This window comes from Macaca mulatta, chromosome 3, assembly GCF_049350105.2.
Source record: "Macaca mulatta isolate MMU2019108-1 chromosome 3, T2T-MMU8v2.0, whole genome shotgun sequence".
Lineage (NCBI taxonomy): Eukaryota > Metazoa > Chordata > Mammalia > Primates > Cercopithecidae > Macaca > Macaca mulatta.
Genome location: NC_133408.1, coordinates 42,001,501 through 42,024,079, shown reverse-complemented (window position 1 = coordinate 42,024,079; position 22,579 = coordinate 42,001,501).

Below are 22,579 nucleotides of genomic sequence, written 5' to 3'. Positions count from 1 at the left end.
CATGAAGTGTGACCTCTCGCCCGATGTGGTGGCTTACACCTGTAGTCACAGCACTTTGGGAGACTGTGGCGGGCAGATCGCTTGAGGCCAGGAGACTGGGACCAGCCTGGCCAATATGGAAACTAAAATACAACAATTAGCCAGGCATGGTAATGCGTGCCTATCATCCCAGCTCCCCTACCCAGGAGGCTGAGGCAGGAAAATTGCTTCAACCTGGGAGGCAGAGGTTGCAGTGAGCCAAGGTCACACCACTGCACTCCAGCCTGGGCAACAGAGAATCTGTCACAAATTTAAAAAAAAAAAAAAGAAGAAGAAGAAGAAGGAGAAGAAGTGTGACCTCTCTAAGGCAAGGGAGTGTCCCACTCTGATTCACTTCCATGTGTAAAACAGGACCTGCACCCTGAAGGCATTCACTCAGGGACGCTGCTGGGATGGGTGGATGCACGGTTAAGGTCTTCATGGTGGCTGGGGCTGACCCCATCCCCATCGCTCTTCCCACACACACCTGCACACTCATCACTCCCACGCTCACACCCACCACTGAAAGCCTGGCCCCTAATCTGATTTGCCTAACAAGGTCCCCAGATGAACAACACAGGCTTCCCTACCTCTCCCCTGCTAGGGCCCCACCGTGTTCTGGGATGTACTCAGGGATAAGGAGAACAAAACCTCAGGGAGTGAAAGGACATTCCAGGGTGCAGGCCTCTGCATCCCCCTCCATGCCCTCACCCCTGCCTGACACACCCTCACCCCTGTACCTGGCCAGCTCCTACCAGCCCTTAAAGTCTCACCGAGTTCAGTGGTGGCAGCCACACCCTAAAGTGACTGACCCCCCAATGACCTATGCCCTTGCATAGTCTTCCTGACCTTGGGTACGAGCAAAACCGGTGACTGGCTTCTAACCCATAGAGCCTGGCAAAAGCAATGGGATGTCACTGTCACAGTGCATCACCTTCGCACACTAGAGAGAAAGGTTCCGCCTGCAGGCGCTCCAGGAGGGAGATGCTCTGCTGAGAAAGGACCTTTGTAGGAGCCCCGTAGGCAAGGAATCAAAAAGCTGGGCCCTTGCCAAGCGGGTCCAAGCAAATGAATTCTGCCAATAACCTCGGCGGACCTGGAAATGTATTCTGCCCTGGTGGAGCCTCAGATGAGGATGCAGCCCAGCTGCTTAGCATGAGATCCCAAGCACAGGACCTGCTAAAATGTGCTCAACTCCTAGCTTGCCAAAATTGGCTTAAAGGTGTTTGTTACTTTAAGCTTCTAAGTTTTTAGTTATTGCCTATGAAAGTGTTAAAATATGAGACAATAACTTAGGTCCCCTCCCCATCACACACATTCTTCTTTCCGACATTCATCACAATTCTACTTATTGATTTCAAATCTCCCTCTTGACTGGGTGCAGTGGCTCAGGAGTTCCAGACCAGCCTGGCCAACATGGTGAAACCCCATCTCTACTAAAAATACAAAAATTAGCTAGATGTGGTGGTGCAGTCCTGTAATCCCAGCTACTCGGAAGGCTGAGGCAGGAGAATTGCTTGAATCCAGGAGGCAGAGGTTGCAGTGAGCCGAGATGACACCATTGCACTCCAGCCTGAGTGACAAGAACAAAACTCTGTCTCAAAAAATAAAAGAAAAAAAAAGTCTCTTGCCACTAGCATGAAGGTCCCATGAGAAGAAAAATGGGATCTCTTGCTCATAACAGTGCCCTAAATGCCCAGCACGGTGTAGCTCTAGGGCAGTTGGTCGATGGTGGATGCTGCTGGTTGGAGGGCCCAGCTGGCCCTCCCAACTGCCTCCTCCCTGGTCACGTTCCATTATAGAGAACAGAATAGTTTCTTGCCTTTCCAGAGTCCCTCTTAGTGGAGATTGGCCAAGTGACATTGTCCTGCCCCGGGAGATATAAGTGGAAGTTGGCTGAAAGGTTTCTAGCCTTGGTGTGCTGGGAGGATTTCAACCAGGACATGACAGCTGACCGTCCATTGTTCGGGAATTCTGCAACTTGGTTGTTCAACACATTCAGTACTTCAAAATATTAAATAATATAAACTCGCAAATTAAAAAATGCATTAGACCAGATGCAGTGGCCCACGTCTAACACATTGGAAGCCTGAGGCAGGAAGATCACTTGAGCCTAGGAGTTCAATACCAGCTTAGGCAAAAAAGGAAGACCCTGTCTCTACAAAAAATTTTAAAATTAGCTATGCATGGTGGTGTGTGCATGCAATCCTAGCCACTCAGGAGGCTGAGATGGGAGGATCGCTTGAGCCACCTGTTCAAGGCCCCAATGAGCTATGATAGTGCCACTGCACTCCAGCCTGGGTAACAGAGCCAGACCCTGTCTCAGAAATAAATATATTTCATATGTTAATAAATTTATAATAAATGTATGTATATACACATTTAAGTATAATAATTATATATTTAGATATAAATATATATTTCTTGTTTTATTTATTTATTTATTTATTTTGCGATGGAGTTTAACCCTTGTCACCCAGGCTGGAGTGCAATGACACAATCTGGGCTCACCGCAACCTCCACCTCCTGGGTTCAAGTGATTTTCCTGCTTCAGTCTCCTGAGTACCTGGGATTACAGACATGCACCACCACGCCTGGCTAATTTTTGTATCTTTAGTAGAGATGGGATTTCTCCATGTTGGTCAGGCTAGTCTCGAACTCCTGACCTCAGGTGATCTGCCCACCTTGGCCTCCCAAATTGCTGGGATTACAGGTGTAAGCCACGGTGCACAGCCTATATGATACATTTATATATTATAATTATGTATATTAATTTTATATAATTATATATAAATATAAATATAAAAACTTTCCTTGCCTTCTCTTGTTTCTACCTTCAGTCAGTCCAATGACTTCAAATACTATCTACAGGTAGTAATTTTAAATGTGTATTTTATATTATATATATATTTATTTGTTGTTGTTGTTGTTGAGACAGAGTCTCGCCCTGTCGCCAGGCTGGAGTGCAATGGTGCAGTCTCAGCTCACTGCAACCTCTGACTCCTGGGTTCAGGCAATTCTCCTGCCTCAGCCTCCCAAGTAGCTGGGCTTATAAGCGTCCACCACCACGTCCAGCTATTTTTTTTTTTTTTTTTTAGTAGAGACAGGGTTTTGCCATGTTGGTTAGGTTGGTTTTGAACTCCTGACCTTAACTGATCGCCCACCTCGGCCTCCTAAAGTGCTGGGAATACATGCGTGAGCCACCTTGGCCAAAATATTTTTCTGTTTCCAAACATTTTACATGAGAGGAAAGTGGAGAAGAAATCATCTGACACTCTACTGTAAAAAAAAAAATCATTGTGCCTCTCTTCTTTTCATCTTTCCTAAGTGTACATATTACCAAAATGTCTTTAAGTTGAGGTCACCACGTGAAAACTTTACAGGGTGCTGTGTCCTCAGCCACCCTCCTGTCTTTTCCTAGTCCTGGCATTTTAGAACTGTCTGGGGATGATCCAGGATACCCACAGTGGCCATGTCTATTGGAGGGTCTAGTGAGTATCAACCCCGGGGTCATCTCATCGCCAACGACAGCCTGAGGTAGGGAGTAGAGTCTCTCAGGGGAGCAGTTGGATGCTCCTGGCCTTAGAGGAATCTCCTGGTATAGTTTCATCTAAAATGGTGACCCCTTAGGGTTATTAAAATTTTAGGACATTAAAATGAATGGACAATACAACGTAATGTCTTTAAAGATATGTCATTAAAACTGTTCCTCCAGGCCGGGTACGGTGGCTCAAGCCTGTAATCCCAGCACTTTGGGAGGCTGAGACGGGCGGATCACGAAGTCAGGAGATCGAGACCATCCTGGCTAACCCGGTGAAACCCCGTCTCTACTAAAAATATACAAAAAAAAAAACCTAGCCGGGCGAGGTGGCGGGCGCCTGTAGTCCCAGCTACTCGGGAGGCTGAGGCAGGAGAATGGCGTAAACCCGGGAGGCGGAGCTTGCAGTGAGCTGAGATCCGGCCACTGCACTCCAGCCTGGGCGACAGAGCGAGACTCCGTCTCAAAAAAAAAAAAAAAAAAAAAAAAAAAAAAAAAAAAAAAAACTGTTCCTCCAGCCGGAGCTTTTATTCCTCGGACACACATTGACGGTCTGCAAATGGGATGCTGATATTGAGAGGAAAAGGCAGAAACGATTTCTGCTCTCTAGATTGTCTCAGACTTGTGAAGAGAGAAAAACTGTCCCAAAGGACAAGGAAAACCCACCCCAGAGAGGATATGCAAGAACCTGAATATGAAAATGCACTGAAGGCACACAGGAGGACAAAGAGCAGTGCCAGTGCCTCCTAGGTGGTCACTGAGGACTTTACTGAACAGGATGGGTGTCCCGAGGGATAGAAGGGCCTGCCGTGACACTTAGAAAGGTCTGTGTTGGAGTCAGCACTGCCTCTCCCTGAGTTTGTTACCTTGATAAGGCTTGTCCGCTTATTTGAGTTTCAGTTTTTCATTGACTGTAAGATACATGTTGTCAGTACAGCTTGAAAGATAAAGGTACTATTTCTAAAGTAGCAAGGTAAAATGACATATTTTATTTGCTAAAAGTTCATATTTCTTTCTTCCCCAGAGTGAGTGTAGTAAGTTTTAAAGGTCTGTTCTTTTCAAGGGTAATGTCAAATGGAATTGTAACACTCAGCTTTGTCAATGCTACTAGTGAAATAAAAGTGTGATAGATAAATTGATGATTTACAAAGATTCACCAAAATGTCAGTTTCCCTCTTGTAGCATGGTGAAGAATTTATGACAGTGGACACATCTGTATCCTCTTATCTGGATATCTGAGGGGTTTTTTGGTGTTGTTTTATGGTTTTTTTGGAGATACTGTCTTGCTTTGTAGCCCGGCTGGAGTGCAGTGGCACCATCTCTACTTACTGCAACCTCTGCCTCCCGGGTTCAAGTGATTCTTCTGTGTCAGCCTCCCGAGTGGGATTATAGGCACCCACCATCACACATATCTAATTTTTGTATTTTTAGTAAACATAGGGTTTTAGGCCTGGCGCGGTGGCTTATGCCTGTAATCCCAGCACTTTGGGAGGCCAATGTGGGCGGATCACGAGGTCAGGAGTTCCAGAGCAGCCTGGCCAACATGGTGAAAAACTGTCTCTACCACAAATACAAAAAAATTAGCTGAGTCTGGTGGCAGGCACTTGTAATCCTAGCTACTCGGGAGGCTGAGGCAAGAGAATTGCTTGAACCCGGGAGGTGAAGTTTGCAGTGAGCCAACATCTTGCCACTGCATCCCAGCCCAAGCGACAATGCAAGACTCCATCTCAAAAAACAAACAAACAAACAAACAGCAAAAAGGCGGGGTTTTGCCATGTTGGCCAGGCTGGTCTCAACCTCCTGACATCAGGTGATTGCCCGCCTCAGCCTCCAAGGTGCTGGGATTACAGGCGTGGGCCAGCACACCCGGCCCACTCTATTTTCTTTTAATTCCCTAAATTTTAACATGTTTGAGTTTGTCTGTTCCTTTATTACTGTTTTCTTACATAAAAGAAATTCTGTCTAATCCTTCGTAAAAAAAAAAAAATCTTCCTGTGACTTCTGAAAGTGTTCTGGTTTTATCTTTCGTATTTGAATATATAATACGTTGATTATGGTTCATGGAATAGAGAAGAATGCAATGTATTTTCCCAAGTAGACGCCAGCCTGGTTTGCCTCATATTTTAAAGTGCATGTGATTTCTTTTTCTATTCTACGGTGCCTACTCTATCATTCATCAACTTTCCACGTAAATGCTGGGTCATTAAGACTTTTCTTCCCGTTGGTCTGCTTGCTCATCTCTCTGCTAATACTGAGCTGTCCTTAGTATTTTCGTTTGAAAATCTTAGAAGTATGTTAGACAAGCCATCACTCTTTTTTTAGATGAGGAAAAACATTAGTCATTTGTCATTTTTACTACGCATGAAAAAGTAATTTTTCCTGCCTAAAAACAACCTGATTTGGGAATTTATGTGATTTCATAGGAATAGCATCTGGAAGTGGTGACATTAATGTCATTTTAAAATGCCTTGACATTGTGCAATAGAAATTTTAAAAATTATTGTATTAGTATTGTTAAATATCAATTATTGGTTTTATTTACTACTCAATTAAATTTAATAACCCTACTCTCTCTTGGTATAATCACATGGAATGGGCTCAACTCCCCAGTTAATAAGTGACAGCACGTATAAAATATTGTCTACCAGGGAAACTCATTGAACACTTAGTGTTCAGACTGTGTTTTGGTGTCTGGTTTCCTAAGCACCACTGTAGTGAAAATAATAGACCTTCGGCAGAAAAAGTTTTGGTAAATATATTACATAAGCCATTTAAATGCAGTGAGTCATTCTTATTACTTGGGTTGGTGGAATCCCTTTCAAAATGTAAGTTACCAATACAAACAAAGATGGAATTTTGTGAGCAGGCATTTTTAAGAATAAGTAGTCTCAGGACTGATAATATTAACTCCCTTATGCACATCAGGTAGGACTTTATTATGACAGATACTAGAAATGTACAAAGTGAAGTTAAAAGGTAACTCCCAGCAGCACATCTTACTCCCTGGATTCTCTAATGAGATGGGTGTTTCTACTTTGCTGTTGCCTTTTTGAATAGTTCAATTCTAGCAATAGTACTGCTGTGTGGGAGGGAGTATGTGTGAACAGAGTAAGAGTTGTGACAATCAAGTCACAGAATAAATGCTTGGAAATTTTAGAATTATGTAAACAGCTTTTGGATTGAGTATAGATTCCCAGTGCTGTCAGTCTCACCCGTCCTTCTATCCACAAGTGTGGAATGTTCTAGGACTCCATGGCTTTTGAGGATGTGGCTCTGAACTTTACCCAGGAGGAATGGATTTTGATAGATTCTTCTCAAAGAACCTCTACAGAGAAGTGATGCAGGAAACCTGCAGGAACCTGGCTTCTGTAGGTAAGAATGACAACACATTTCACTTAATTACAGAAGTATTTCCCTATCATCAGTGCTATTTGTGATTTGGAATGTGGCAAGGGAATGATTTGGTGAAGAAATCAGGCATGGGCACTGTGTACAATGAACATGAAATCTAGTAATGTTTCTGTAGTTTGTAATAATTCATGATAATTTTGTGGGTCTGCATTTTAGGAAACAAATGGAAAGACCAGAATATTGAAGATCACTTTGAAAAACCTGGGAAAGAGATAAAATAATTTGCACTGAGAAGAGGAAATAAAGTCCTCTGAAGGAATCTTAGCTTGTCATGAACTTAGAAACAAGCAACCAAAACAAATAAGAGTCACTTGAAATTTATTTTTTTTTAGAAAAATTTCACCCAAAATGTAATATACTTCAGTGTAGCAGTCAGTGTTTGGAAAACAGTTTACCTGAAAGTAGCACTACAAAAATGTGTATATGAATGTTACTAATTTGGTCATAGCCATGCAGGTGGTAGCTGTGTTTTCAATAGTAACCCATTTACTTTCAAATAATTCAATCATGGCAAAAAAATATAATAATAACAATGCATTTTCCTTGATATTGGGAGCAGTGTAAGCCCAAGACCTATTAATAAGTAGAAAGTTATTAAACCAACCAATAATAATGTGCTTTTCATATTTTTTACAGAAATCATGTGATACAGAGACTGTGTGAAAGCAAAGAAGGTAGACAGTATGGACAACTTGTCAGCCAAGTTCCAAATCTTGATCTGAATGAGAACATTTCTACTGGATTAAAAAAAATGTGAATGCAGTGTTTGTGGAAAAGTCTTTGTACATCATTCCCTCCTTAATAGGCATATCCTGGCTCACTCAGGATACAAACTATATGGAGAGAAGCAATATAAATGTGAACAATGTGGGAAATTCTTCGTTTCTGTTCCCGGTGTTAGAAGACACATGATAATGCACAGTGGAAATCCAGTTATAAATGTACGATATATGGGAAAGTGTTTTATTTTCTCAATTCATTTGAAAGACATCAGAGAACTCACACAGGAGAAAAACCCTATAAATGTAAACAGTGTGGTAAAGCGTTCACTGTTTCCGGTTGTTGTGTAATACATGAACGAACTCACACTGGAGAGAAACCCTAGGAATGTAAGGAATGTGGGAAAGCATTCAGATTTTCTTGTTATTTTAAGATGCGTGAAAGGACTCACGCTGGAGAAAGACCCTATACATCTACCAAATGTGATAAAGCCTTCAGCTGTTCCACTTCCTTTCGTTACCATGGAAGCATTCATACTGGAGAGAGACCCTTTGAAGGTAAACAATGTGGCAAAGCCTTTAGTCATTTGAGTTCCCTTTGTAACCATAGAAGTACTCATACTGGAGAGAAAGCCTATGAATGTAAACAATGTGACCAAGCCTTCAGTCGTCTCAGTTCCCTTCACCTCCACGAAAGAATTCATACTGGAGAAAAACCCTATGAATGTAAGAGATGCGGTAAAGCCTACATTCGTTCCAGCCATCTTACTCGCTATGAAAGAAGTCATGATATAGAGGCTGGGTGTAGTGACTCAGCCTATAATCCCAGCACTTTGGGAGGCCAAGGTGTGTGTATTGCTTGAGCCCAGGAGTTCATAACCAGCCCGGATTAAAACAATGTGAAACAACCTGGGCAACATGGTGAAACCCTGTCTCTAGAAAAAATAAAATAATGCCGGGCATGCTGGCTCAAGCCAGCTACTCAGGAGGTTGAGACAGGAGAAGGGTGTGAACCTGAGAGGCGGAGCTTGCAGTGAGCCGAGATCGCACCACTGCATGCCAGCCTGGGTGACAGAGCAAGACTCCATCTCAAAAAAAAAAAAAAAAAAAAAAAAACCAAAATAATTAACTGGGCATGGTGGCACATTTCAGTTGTCTTAGTTCTTTTTCAAGGACATAAAAAGCCATGGGGTGTTGGGGGAAAGCCCTGTGCATGCAGATCACGAGGTCAGGAGATCGAGACCATCCTGGCCAACATGGTGAAACCCCGTCTCTACTAAAAATACAAAAATTAGCTGGGTGTGGTAGCATATGGTTGTAATCCCAGCTACTCAGGAGGCTGAGACAGGAGAATAGCTTGAACCCAGGAGGGGGAGGTTGCAGGGAGCCGAGATTGTGCCACTGTGCTGCAGCCTGGTGGCAGAGTGAGACTCCATCTCAAAATTAGAGAAAATAACTAAATAAATAAATAAATAAAGACCCTTGAATGTAAAAAATGTGGTAAAACATATACTCTTTCCCATTCCCTCATAAACATGAAAAGGCTCACATTGCACAGAAACCTTAAGAATGTAGGAAATGTGGTCAAGCCTTCAGATTTTCCTGTTTTTGAAGATTTGGGAGGACTCAGAGTAGAGAAAAGCCTTTTGAATCTAAATTTGTGGTAAGGCCTTCAGTTGTTTTAGTTCCATTTGAAGACATCAGCTCATTCCTGAGAAAAACCCTATGAATGTCCAGAATGTGGGAATGTTTCATTTCTCTCATGCCCACTCAAGGACATATGAAAATGCACACTGTAGCTGGCTGGACCTTGTAAATACAAGAACGTACACAGGATTAAAACTCTAATAGTTTAGAAACTGCAAGAATATTTTCAGTTTTCACATTTACTTGAAAAGTCATGTGAAAACTCCCATGGGAAAGAAGTTCTATAAGTGAAGCTTTTCTAATTTGGAAAGCCTGATGTAAATTAATTATGGTGCAGTGTTTGAAAAAATGTATGAAATGTTACACAAGTTACAAGTATATTGTTTTTATCAGTGGCTCATTCTTAAAGAGTCTTGAGTAGGCATTTCATCTTGTTTTGCAGGGAAAGCTTGAGGTGAGAGTTCTGTAAATGCTCTTTAAGCAGTAGTACTTGAGTTTCATAGATAATGATATTAAGTTTGTTGGTAGAATTTTTGTCTATTCATTTGATAATGTGCTGGATTCACGGTTGAATTTTAATGTTTTCTAATATGAAGGTAAGTTTAATTTTTTAATTTCATTATTATCTTTTTTGGAGATGGAGTCTCACTCTGTTGGGCCCAGGCTGGAGTGCAGTGGTGAATCTCGGCTCACTGCAACCTCCGCCTCCTGGGTTTAAGTGATTCTCCTGCCTCAGCCTCCCGAGTAGCTGGGACTACAGGTTCCCGCCACTACGTCCAGCTAATTCTTTGTATTTTTAGTAGAGACAGGGTTTCACCATGTTGGCTAGGCTGGTCTTGAACTCCTGGCCTCATGATTTTCCCTCTTTGGCCTCCCAACGTGCTGGGATTACAGACATGAGCCACTGCACCCGGTCAGGTAAGTTTCATTTGTGTGTGTTGTCCTGTGATTAATGGACAAGTGAATAATGATTGTGAATTTTTGGCATTGTCTTACTAGCCTCATTTGGCAAATTTCGATTATCCCTTGTTCATTATACACATTCCACCTTTCTTTATTAAAGGAAAAACTACTCTTGATGTAAAGATGTTTATTTTTTGCTAATAATGAGTTGGTATTAATTCCTAAGTAAATAAATTTTACCATAGAGTATCATCTCGTTAGTTCTTTGCATTTGTTGCCCTTTATTCTTTATTATTTCTGTCTATTATTTGGATCATTCACTTTGAATGAAGGAGAGAGGACTGTGATGGGACAATATGTTGTAACCAATCTGAGGGAGGAAGCATTCAATCTCTCAGTCACATATGATAGCGTTGGGCTTTTCATCGATGCCTTTCTTATTGTAGTAGATAGTATTGCACCATTATGATATGATAGTTTATATATTGTATTTTAGAGTATTACAGTCTTACCAGTCAGTGTGACATGATTCAGTTCTCTACCAGCCAATAGACAAACCAATCACATACTCCTGTATGAACAAAGGAACATCCTCGGCCGGGTGCAATGGATCACACCTGTAATCCCAGCACTTAGGGAGGCCGAGGCCAGTGAATCATGAGATCAGGAGATCAAGACCATCCTGGCTAACACAGTGAAACCCCGTCTCTACTAAAAATACAAAAAATTAGCCATGTGTGGTGGTGTGTGCCTGTAGTCCCAGCTTCTAGAGAGGTTGAGGCAGGAGAATGGCGTAAACCCGGGAGACGGAGCTTGCAGTGAGCTGAGATCACACCACTGCGCTCCAGCAAGGGTGACAGAGAGAGATTCTGTCTCAAAAAAAAAAAAAAAAAAAAAGGAACATCCTCACTTTTTTCATGCTATACCACTCTCTGCTCCTAAGTTAATCCCTGTTTGGGCCTGTGGGAGCTTACACCATCCTCCTAAATGTAATTCATAACTGATGTCTGGCTTATCTGTTCAGTAATAGATGTTATGTGTTTAACGGTGCCAGTAAACGTAGGGTGCTCATTCCTTCCTCACCAGTGGGGTGCATGAGACGCTATTGAAACAATTGGCAACACAAACGAAATGGACCAGCCGTTATGCAGGACACTTGCTCAACTTGACCTACCTGCTGTCGGCTGACGGTTCCGTAACACATCAGCAGTCACCTGAGTCAGACCGTGAGCTGACGATGGGCCTTCCCTTTGGTCCGCACAGCATTTTGTGGTCTTCAGGTGTTGTCATCTTCTCCCACACTAAAATGCTCTCATCTCCTAGACATGAATGTTTAATTACACCCCAGCATGACATTTGGCCTGTGCTTAGCAGGCAGTTTTGAGGCCCTGGCTTACTAATGCACAAAAGCGCAGCACATAAGCTGACACTTAAGTCCTAATTAGCAAGGATCAGGCTGTATCTCTGTAGTACCTGCATCTACTCTGGTCACCATCTCTGTATGCTGAGGGCAGCCATGTGGACATTATTAATTATTGTACACTCCAAGACAATAGTTATTATGTAGGGAGAAGTAGTGGCCTTGTTTGTTTCTTGTGCTGCTGCTCCCCTTACCGCTGTCCCCTACACCCTCCTGATGAGGTGTATATCTAAGGTGCCTCATGGTTCAGTCACTGATGAGTAAAGAAAATGGGAAGAAAGAGTTTGATATTAGCCCCTATCGAAGCATATGAAGAAGAGTCTCAGCTGCTTTCATTGAAAAATTCCTAGCAAGTGTGTGGGCTTTTCTTATCACTGCTGCTTATCAGCATGCCAAAAGTTGAATCTTCGGACTGCAAGTCTTGCTGGCCTTAGACATAATGGCCTTACTGCATGTGGAGCTAACCCCAGGAAGATGGAGTGACAGTCTCTGGAGGATTAGGTGGTCTCCTCCAATATGGATTGATGGGCTCCTGAACTCTTTCCTGTAACCATGCAGAGAGTCTACACTGCCAGCGATCATGTGCCTCCACTCTGTAGATATAGAAACTCAAAATATTCAAAATATTCTGAAACAGTTTCCATTGAAAGGAAAGAGAAAGACAGTTAGGTGCCACGCTCCGGTCAAGAGAACTAGTAGATGGCTCACAAGAACACTCTGTTGCTACTGTCTGCGCCTCTGTCACAACAAATATCCTGATCCTTCAGTTTTAAGGGTGTAGGGCCATTTTCCTTCCTTTCTTACTGGTAGTTCTCAAGATAACTGTATGATATGCTGGGAAGGCAATATGCTGATAATCAGGTGACATTGGTCAGAACAGCCCAGGCTCTGTTATAGTCCCTGCTCGAAACAGAATGGCCTTTAACGCTTGTGTCCAGCAAACCACATCGTGAGAGAAAACCCAAGGTAGGCTACTTTCTGGGGTCCCTCTGTTGTACTGCAAGTGAAGCACTTACAGTCAAAACTCCATCCATCTGCTCTGGGTAGCCTTCCTGATCTTGGGGTAGTGGTTCATATAGAATCCTAGACTTCTGTTGTCTTCTGTTTGCTATTTGTAAGTAATAAATTCACTTCGTGGAATTTATGTATCAATGTGTTTGGTCTCATTGTACTCAGAAAAGTTGGTAGCCATTGCACAGTGAACCCGCTTCATAATTGGTAAAAACACCTATGCCACCCTTGTGCCACAGCAAGAAGGTTAATTCAGCCAAACATAAACTTCATGTTCATAAAACCCTGTAGCACAATTATTACCATGTGGGAGGCCTTTAACAATGGTGATGCTGATTCGAAGAACTCTGAAGGAAGAAATTTACACAAATGTGTTGGGTACATGGGAGTCCCTCCTAACTTAAAGCAATCCTTGCTCCCCTCTGCCTAAAAAGAATGGAGAGGCCAGGCACGGTGGCTCAGGCCTGTAATCTGAATACTCTGGGAGGCTCAGGTGGGCAGATCGCAAGATCAGGAGTTCAAGACCAGCCTGACCAATGTGGGGAAGCCACATCTCTACTAAAAATACAAAAATTAGCCGGGCGTGGTGGTGGGCACCTGTAATCCCAGCTACTTGGGAGGCTGAGGTGGGAGAATTGCTTGAACCTGTGAAGTGGAGGTTGAAGTGAGTCAAGACCATGTCACTGCACTCCAGCCTGGGTGACAGGGCAAGACTCCGTTTCGGGGGGGTGGGGGAAAGTGGATAAGAACTGAAACAGGTTTAAAATTTCACCTAATTGGAAATGCAAACTTTACAAAAATAATATTTAAAATAAAATGCTAAATGAGTGCTCATTGAATTTTATGCCTCCACAAAGTAGGTTGTGAATTAACTTCCACATCTGTTGCAAGCCACCAAAGTTGGGCAGCCTCTGTGTCTGAAATTCACATGTGGCTCAAATAAGAATTATACCTGGGGATACCCCAAAGTTTAAATATGGTATCCCCTGTGATATTATGAGGAATTACTGTACATAAAACTGGTTGTCTTCCCTTAAATCGGAAAATCATATTATCTTGCCTAAATTCTCCAAAATGCTTCGCTCTGCAGTATCCTATAGTGGACATAGGTTTCCTGACCAATGAGCACTAAAAGTAAGTGTGTGTGACTCACCTATGTTGTTATCAAAATGGAAATCCCTGAAGCCCACCAGTTAGAATAACATGTCAGAATGTCAGATTTTTGGAATATATAGGTTTTCTGTAAGGTTATTAGGCATTGATTCCATTTTAAAAATAGATATCAATATATTTAGATGACCTATTTCTCCTATATTTTAGTATTAATAGATTGTGTCTTTTAATTCATCCAGTTGGTCTAAGTTACCAAGTTTGTGGGTTATGGAGATTGTAATATTCTTTATTACTTTATCATCCGTGGGCTCTCTAATATAAAGGCCTCTTTTAATTCTTCTATTATTAGGTTGGTGCCAAAGTAATTGTGGTTTTGGACCGTGAATTTTAAATTTTTATAATTAGGCTGCAACACATCTTTATTAATCAAAATAGAACCCATTACAATGGACTGGACACAGTGGCTCACGCCTGTAATCCCAGCACTTTGGGAGGCTGAGGCGGGCAGATCACGAGGTCAGGAGTTTGAGACCAGCCTGACCAACATGGTGAAATCCCGTCTCTACTAAAAATACAAAAAGTAGCCGGGTGTGGTAGCATGTGCCTGTAATCCCAGCTACTCAAGAGGCTGAGGCAGGAGAATCTCTTGAGCCCAGGAGGCAGAGGTTGCAGTGAGCCGAGATTGCACCTTTGCACTCTGGCCTGGGCGACAGAGTGAGACTCGGTCTTAAAAAAAAAAAAAAGAAAAAAAGAGAGAAACCATTACATTGAACACATTTTTGCCAATGAGAAATAAACTTGTTTATTCCCTGCTTTCAGGGTTCGATGAACTCTTGGAAAGCATTTTCTTCATCCTGCTGGTTGTGTAAGTGTTTTCCCTGCAAAAAGTTGTCAAGATGCTTAAAGAAGTGGTAGTTGTTTGGCAAGAGGTCAGATGAATATGGCAGATGAGACAAAACTTCATAGCCCAGTTTATTCAACTTTTGAAGCCCTGGTTGTATGACATGTGGTCATGCATTGTGGAGAATTGGGCCCTTCATGTTGACCAGTGCCAGCTCCAGGTGCTGCAGTTTTCCATGCATCTCATCGATTAACTTGGCATACTCCTCAGATGTAATGATTTCACCAGGATTCAAAAAGTGTAGTGGATCAGAAGACCGGCAGCTGACCACCAAACGGTGACGATGACCTTTTTTTGGTACAAGTTTGACTTTGGGAAGTGGTTTGGAGCTTCTTCTCAGTCCAACCAGTGAGCTGGCTGTTGTATGAAATCCACTTTTTGTGGCATGTCACAATCTGATCAAGAAATGGTTCAATGTTGTTTCATAGAACAAGAGAAGATGACACTTCAAAAGGATGATTTTTAAAATATTTGCTCAGCTGATGAGGCACCCACTTATCAAGATTTTTCAGCTTTCCAATTGGCTTCAAATGCTGGATGACCGTAGAATGGTCGACATTCAGTTCTTCGCCAACTTCTCGTGTATCTGTAAGAGGCTTGAATTCAGTGGTTGCTCTCAATTGGTCGTTATCAACTTCTGGCCCAGAGCCTGGGGCTGAGGCTGCCATGACCACCCTGTTCTCTTCCTTCTGGGGTCCCCAGGAAGCTCCCAGGACTGAATGATTCCCACAAAATACAGTGGCCAGGATGGGAGGGCTGGAGGTCAACTACCCCTCACCCCTGTCACCACAACCAAGAGGCCCCCATGGAGGTTGGCCCTGAGCTGTGGGTCCCTGTGGGATGCAGGCTCCCACAGAAACTTCAGGGAATGAGCATGGGTCCTCCTGGCTGACAGAGCCTGGTGGGCACTGGGTGTGTGGGGCCTGTGTAGGTAGATTGGACAGTACTGGGCCTTGCCAGGGAGCCGGGGACTGGTGTGGCCAAAGTGGGCAACAATATGTTGCCAGAACCAAAACTACAGTGCAATCAGCCCAGCTGGTAGGGAGAAGGAGGCCTGCCTAGCAGGACCATCCACCACTGTCCTGGCCCCAAGTCCAGACTGCCTGCCTGTACTGGACATTGCCTGGTCCAGGAGGCCTGGGCATGATGGTCAGGTGGTGTGTCCCTGGGTTCCAGGCCTTGGTGGTCCCTTGGGAGCTGAGCATCCTCCGGGCAGGAGGAGGGCCCGCGGTCCACTGTTTGCATCGGCCCCTGGGGGTGTGCCCTCACCCCAGCTTCTCAGCGCACAAGGGGGCATGACCAGGGCTCCTCACCTGCTGTGTGGCTCTAGCTCTGAACAGCTCACTGGGTGACTCTGACAGCTTCCTCCCCAAAGCTTGGGTCCTCCTTTTTGGGAATGGGGTGTCCCAGGCCCCAGCAGGCAGGAACCAACCCTCAGCTCCTCTGGTGGGCCCTCCTGGGCTTTCTTACCTACTGGCTTGTGAGACCCATTTGGCCAAACGTGGTGTCCTATTTTTATTTTGGCCTTTTTCTTAGTGTGTGTTTTCTGTAACTACTGCTGTGTAGATCTTCTATTTGAGTTTTAGGTAGAGAATCTTGCCCACCCAGAGGTCCCCCACCCCAGAGAGCCTCCACTTCGGCCCCCCCGGGCTGGTCCTGCCTGTGCTCCGCTTGGTGTGAATGTTAAGTGTGATGGATCCACATGGCTGCTTGACCCTGCATCTCCTTCCTTCTTGTTGCTGAGGCCAGTTCTGTTCTCTCTTTCTCCACCTGAGCTGCACTTGAAGCCAAGATGAAGGATGGGAAGTGGTTGCTACGAAGGACCCTCCTGCAGCGAATCCGCTGTGAGGAGGCTGCGCTGGCCCGACCTGTCATTTACTTCTCTAAACTCATTCCAGAGGTCGGCAAGGGGCGGCCTGTCCCCGCCTGCTCTAGTCGCCCGTGAATCAAGAATGGATTTTACATTTCCAAATGGTTGAACAAATAAAAAAATAACACTTCATGACACTGAGAAATTTCCATGTCCATAAGTAAAGTTTGATGGGGGTGCGGTCATGCCCATCTCTTCACAGGCCACCTGCAGAAGGCTGCTGTCGTGCAGCCATGGCAGAGTTGCATGCTTGAGGCAAAGATCAGTTGGCAAAGCTGAAAATACTGACTCCTGGCTCTTTAGGGAAACAGTTTCCAGTCCCTGGTATAAGGGCTGTGTGGCAGAACCCCAGGATCTTGGTCAGCTTGTTCCTCACTCAGGGCCTGCTGCGGCCTTCGCTAGTATGTCTGCAAAGTCTGCGTGCTATGGTGCCTCTCATGGGACTTTGAGCTCTGTCGCTAGATTTCAGGGTATCTGCCTCATGGTCATCTGTCTCACCAACAGAGACCCTGTGGCCAGATTCAAAGTAGCAGGAACAGTTGGTCTTTGGCAGCAAGGATACCTTACAGCTGAGCTGCCACCCACCCTGAGGTGGTCCCATGACACCCACTGTCTGAGTCAAAGTTGGGGCAGAGCTGGTGTCCTGAACTACCCTGCAATGTGGATCATAATAGCCAGAGGGGAGAGGGGTTGCTATTACTCCCCATATCGCGGGGAGTGCATCACCCCCTGAGATGTGGATCGTAATAGCCAATTACTCCCTCCTGCAATGTGTGTCCATTATTAGCAGTCTCTTTTGCTCAGGATATTAGGAACAATTTCACAGGTTGTGTGTACACAGCCTGCGATAGGAGAATGAATACCATCCTCTGCACCTCCGGATATTAGGAACCATATCACACAATGGGTGTACACTTTTTGGGAGATTTGGGATAATGTCGTCCTGTGTTTCCCTGAATATTCAGAGAAATATCACAGGGTGGCTGTACACCCACTACTCTCTTGGCAGGAACATCATACTTTACCTACTGGAAATTAGGAGCAGTATCACAGACTGGGTGTCAAGCCACTGTCATACTGGAAGTAATATCATGCTCTCTCCCACAAGTAATGAGGAACAATATCACAGCGGGTGTGTACCTTCTCCGGTAGTGGGAGTAGTATCATCATCTCTTCCTTTAGATGACAGAAACAATATCACAGGGTGGGTGTACAATCCGTGTGTTTTTGGAAGCAATGTCATTCTCTCTTCTTCTAGGTTTTACGACTCATATCACAGGTGGGGTGTATAACCCTTGTTATATTGGATGGAATCTCATTCTCTTTCAACATGTAACTTTAGAACAATATCCCACGGGGGGTGTCCATCCCTTCAATATTGGTACTAATACCATCTTCTCCTTTCCTGGATATGAGAAACAATATCACAGGAGGGTGTACACCCCTTGCAATGTTGGTAGTAATGTCATCTCTCCCCTCTGGTTATTAAGGACAAAATCCCAGGGTGGCTGTACGGTTCCTACTTTATTGGGAGTTATATCATCCACTCACCCCCTGGATATCAGGAACCATATCAGAGAAGAGGTGTCCACCCCCTTCGATATTGTCAGCCATATCATCTTCTTCCTGCTTGGATGTTAGGAATGATACCCCGGGGCTGGCTGCAGTGTACACCCACTGCGATATTGAAAGTAAAATCAGCCTCTTTCCCGCTAGATATTAGGAACTATATCACAGGTGTGTGTGCACCTTCTTGGATATTGGCAGTACTCTCAGCCTCCACCTCGCTGCATATTAGGAACAATATACGGGGGGTAGGGTGGTTACACGTCCTGCAGTGTTGAGAGCAATATTCTTCTCTTTCCCCTGTACATTAGGAACCACATAACAGGGGTCTGTATGCCTTCTGCGATATTAGGATTAATGTTATCCTCTCCCCCAATGAATGTCAAAAACAATATCACAAAAGGGTGTACACCCCCTGTGATATGGCCAGTAATATCATCGTATCTACCTTTGGATACTAGAAACAACATCACAGAGGGTGTGTATGCTCCCCTGCGATATTGGGCATAATGTTATCCTCTCTTCCCCTAGATATTAGGAATGATATCCCTGGTGGTGGGAGGTGGAGTACATTAAGAACAACATCATTGGGTGGGTATACACCCCTTGCGATATTGGGTGTAGTATCATCCTCTCTTCCCTAGGATATTAAGAACAATAACACAGGAGGGGTGTACAGCCCCAGCCCCTGCGTTATTGGGAGCAATAGCATCTTCTCCCCCTCTCGATATAAAGAACAATATCCCAAGGTAGGTGTACATCCCCTGGGACATTGGGCGTAATGTCATCATTTCCCAAAGTGGATATTGGGCATAGTGTCCCAGAGGGGTGTACACCTTCTTCGATATTGGGAGTAATATCATCTTCTCCCCTCAGGGTCGTAGGCAAAATATCGAAGGGGTTTTACAACTCGTGCGATATGGTCAGTAATATCATCCTCTCCTCACCTAGATGTTCGGAACTATATTACAGGCGGTTGCATACTTCTTGCAATATTGGGAGTCATATCATCCTCTCCCACTCTGGATATAAGGAACAACATGACCGAAGGGATGGACACACACTGCAAAAGTTTCAATAATGTCATCCTCTATCCCCTGGCTATTAGGAATAACATCATAGAGGGGTGTACACTTTCCTTGATATTGGGAGTAATATCATCCTCTCCCAGCTGGATATCAGGAACAAGTCTATTAATTATTAATATTAATAACTATAGTAAAAATTAATAACAATCGTCAATATTAATAATCACAATAAAGATAGTATAAATTAATATTGGTAAAAAATATTAACGATTAGTATAACAATTAATCATAATATCAATATTAACAATAAAATAATGATATCAGCAATTAATGTTACTTATATCAATACTAAGTGATGTTGGTAATAAAATAATAATTAATATTAAGAACTAATAATATTGTTAAATGACATTAATATTACTAATTATTTTCAAGCGTGCATAATCATATATTTAAAATAATTATCCATAATTAATAATGATATCATATTAATTGTGTGATTGATAATTATTAAAATTGACATAGATGTTTAATAATCATATTATTACTCCTAATACCACAGGGGGTGTACACCTACCTGTGATGTTGTTCCTAATATCCAGGGACAGAGAACATGATTTTAGTTTTAATATCATAGTAGGTGTGCAATCACCCTGTGCCACTGATGCTAATATCTAGGGGGTAGAGTATGACATGAATCCCAACATAGCAATGAATGGAAAGCCACCCAGTGATATTGCTCTTAATATTCACAGAAGAAGCGTATGATATTACTCCCAATATCGCAGGGAGGGTACAGCTCTTCTGTGATATGGTTCCTAGTGTCCAGAAGGGGAGAGGATGTTAATAATTCCAGTATCACAGGCTGTGTTCACCCGTCCTGTGATATTGTTATTTATATCCTGGAAGGGAGAGGATTATATTACTCCCCATAGAGCAGGAGGCATACACCTAGCCTGGGATATTGTTCCTAATATCCATGGAGAGGAGAGGCTGATATTACTTCCAATATGGCAGGGGGTGTACATCCACCCTGTGATATTCTTCTTAATATTCCAAGGCCAAGAGGTTGATATTACTCCCAGTATCACAGACACTGTACACCCCCGTGTGATACTCTTCCTGATATCCAGAACGGGAGAAGATGGTTTTAATCTCCATATCGCAGGAGGTGAACACACACTCTGTGATATTTTTCCTAATATGCAAGGGGAGAGAGGATAATATTATTCCCAATATTGCAGAAGATGTACACATGTCCCCGCGTGATATTGTCCTTAATAATCCAAGGCACAGAAGATGATGTTACTACCAATATCACAGAAAGTGTACATCCCCCAGTGATGTTGTTCCCATGATCCAGGACGGGAGAGGATGATATTACTTTCAATATCGCAGGGGGTGTATACGCCCCCAGTGATACTGTTCCTAATTTCCACCGGGGAGAGGATGATACTACTCTCAATATCGCAGGGATTAAAAATATGGGGGTGTACAGTGTCTGTGATACGAGGAGTAATATCAACCTCTCGGCCTTGGAATAGAAAGAAGAATATCACAGGGTGGATGTACACCCCCTGCCACATTGGGAGTAATATCCTCTCCCTTCCCAGATATTAATAACAAAGTCACAGGGCCGGTAAACACAGCCTGTGACACTGGAATTATTATCATCCTCTCCTCTTCCGGATATTAGGAATCATAACACAGAAGAGCTGTACCCTCCCTGCCATATTGGGAGTAATATAATATGCATCTTCCGTGAATATTAAGAGCAATATCACCGGGTGGCTATCTATTCATTGCTATGTTGGGAGTCATGTCATACTCCACTACACTGAATATTAGGATCTGTGTCACAGGGTGAGTGTACACTTATTGTGATATTAAAACTAAAACCATGCTCTCCCTCCCTGGATATTAGGAATGACATCACAGGTAGCTGTATACACACTGCAGTATTAGGAGTAATAATATGATTAATTATTAAACATCAATGACCGATTTTAACAATTATCGATTATAGTAATAATTAATAGGATACCATAATTAATTATGGATAATTATTTTAATATATGATTATGTATGCTTAAAATTAATTATCAATATTAATGACATTTAGCAATGCTAGTAGTTCATAATATTAATCATTATTTTATAACCAACATCACTTAGTATTAAGTAACAATAATTGCTGATATCATTTCATTACTAATAGTGATATTGCTATTAACTGTTACTACTAATTGTTAAAACATTTCTAACCAGTATTAATTTTTACTATCTTTATTGTGATTATTATTGTCAATGATTACTATTAATTTATATTATATTTAATAATAATAATAATTAACAGACTTGTTCCTGATATCGAGCTGGGGGAGGACGATGTCAGGTGGGGAAGCTTCGTGCAGGTTCCCCATGACAGGGGGAAAAGCAACGGAATCCAAATGACAGTCCTTACTTGGGAAGCCTAGAGGGCCACCGGCAGGATGGGAAGGTTGGCACATGAGGGAAGGTGCAGAGGCGGAAAGGGCACAAAGGTTCCATTTATGTATCACAAAACACAGAACGGGACTGGGCCCCAGACAGGGTTCTCCCTGTCTCCTGGGGAGAACCGGGGGGCAGGGCCTGAACTTTTTCTCTTCTGCAGGCAACAAGACCCGCAGAGGAAGGCTCTCCTCCAGATCTTTTCCGGGACACCTCCGGAGAAGCTGCCGCCAAATCGAAAAGCATCCATGGAATCTTGTGATTATCTGAGGGTGAGTGTCACCCTGGGCCCCTGGTCTTTTTCTCCTCTAGGTCACCCTGGTTGATTTCCTTTCAGGTTCCCGTGTGCTTGAGGGGATCGGGGAACCCCTCTTACCTGCCTTCTTGGGGTCAGGGACTCCACGATAATTCCAGGTCCATTTGATTCCAGGTGAAGGCATCTGAAGGTGCCGTATTTGCTGTTGCTTTCCTTCCGTGCAATGATGGCAAGCCTGCCAACAACATCTTCCTAGCGGCCTGAGGAAATTAGTCCCTCAGGGGCCCCAAACATGAAGGAGGCTCACCCCAGGAACATGCATGTTTTCAGAAAAGACGTCCTGGGAACCCTTGAGCCACCAACCTGCCTTCAGAAGGGCATTAGTCCGTCCCACTTCACGGAAGGCTGAGTGGAGGTGCTTTGATCCAGTGAATGCCCAAGACACAGTCTTTAGAAAAATGGTATTCTTAGACCATAGCTCGAGAGTGCATTTTTCATGGGTCTTGTCCCGATCAGCACTCACGTTGAGGATCTGTCCCTACTTCCAAGGACCGCCTGTCCATACCGTATTAAGAATTTCCTGCTGTGTGCACCTTGTCATTGGATGTGGTTGATTTCCATGTTGGCTCCATGCCGAGGAACCTCTAACGTGTGTGGTCTCCTTTCTTTCAGGTTGCAAGCAGGCCAA